Below are 1,445 nucleotides of genomic sequence, written 5' to 3'. Positions count from 1 at the left end.
AAACTAAACATTTTAGCACCCAAAAAAAAAAAAAAAAAAAACAAGAAACTGAACTAAGTGAATTTCTAGTAATGAAGGTTGTTAGACAATATCCTATCTGGGTAGTGGCGAGAAGAGTGGTATTTTGTAACCTAGGGGTGGATGATTCCTTTGCCATAAGAATGGGGATTGATGGAATAATATAAATTGAAGAATAGGGAAAACGCAAATTGCTTTTTGGATCTACATGTTAACATACTACTCTTTGCCTATCCACCTGTTTGTTCGTATGCCAAAACCTATGATTTTTTGGAAATAATAAGCACTTGGTTTAGCTTTATAAGCTGTAGTGACCGAAATTGAGAAGGAAAAATCTTCACATGCCTCTCTTTGGTTGTACATCATCATTTACTAAAAGGAAAATGACTCCTAGGTTCTTAGCATTGGAGATATTAGATGATCAACCTGCAACTAGGGAAGTACCCTCATTCTGTAATTAATGCAGCCAAGAGGTGATTCCATTATTATTATTTTTTAAATTGCTGATTACAAAGTCCAGGTTTGTGGTTAAGGAATGATGCTTGATGAAAGCCACTCAAAAAGGTGATTTCTAAGGCATATTATGATGAGGCTGAAGTGTAAATTCTAACTCCTCAAAACACATTGGTCATATAGACCATGTACCACCCCATAGTCACTCCATGTCATTCATGCCCACTCCTGGACTGCATACAGATCCCATGACTACGGGCCTCACTCACATTTCATCTGCTACACCATCCTCCCCTGCAGTTGTAGGATCTTCAATTGCTGGGAGTCAAGCAAAACAGCCAGATGTGCATGTCAAGAATGAGCAGGTAGTTGGGTTACACTCACCCCCACAAGGTTGACCTAAACGCACAACAAAAGCTCCTCCTTGTGGGACAGGTGGTCACAAAGCAGGACATAAGGCTGGCCCCACCGCATGACAAGTCATTTAATGTAATGAATAATTTCGCGACTGCTGTTATGGTTGGTATTGGAATTCATGTAATCCATTGTTTGGTTGTAACTCCATCTTTGCAGCAATGCGAGGAGCCTCACCAAGGAGATGCAGTACCGCCTCCCCCACATACCAGACACTATACGAGACAGCATAAGTGTAAAATGCATTAGGGTCAGTACCCCATCTGAATTTGTATGTGAATTTTGTCAGCAAACCCAACCTGCTAATAAATTTTGAAGTACTCAATTGGAATTATCACTAGTTAAGTAGAACATATAAGGCAATTAAAATAGTTCATTTACTTTCTGATAAGACATATGAAATGACTTTGGATAGACGTGAAGCTCAACTAAACACCAAAAGCTTGTCTTAGCCAAAAACTGACAATATGGTTTGAATGCTATGTTGTTTGTGATATGCATTGTTAATTACTAGAAATTCACTTAGTTCAGTTTCTTGTTTTTTTTTTTTTTTTTTTGGG

Source organism: Quercus suber, unplaced genomic scaffold (assembly GCF_002906115.3).
Source record: "Quercus suber isolate HL8 unplaced genomic scaffold, Cork oak 2.0 scaffold_203, whole genome shotgun sequence".
NCBI lineage: Eukaryota > Viridiplantae > Streptophyta > Magnoliopsida > Fagales > Fagaceae > Quercus > Quercus suber.
The sequence above is the reverse complement of the archived record's forward strand: the minus strand, read 5'-3'. Positions refer to the sequence as shown.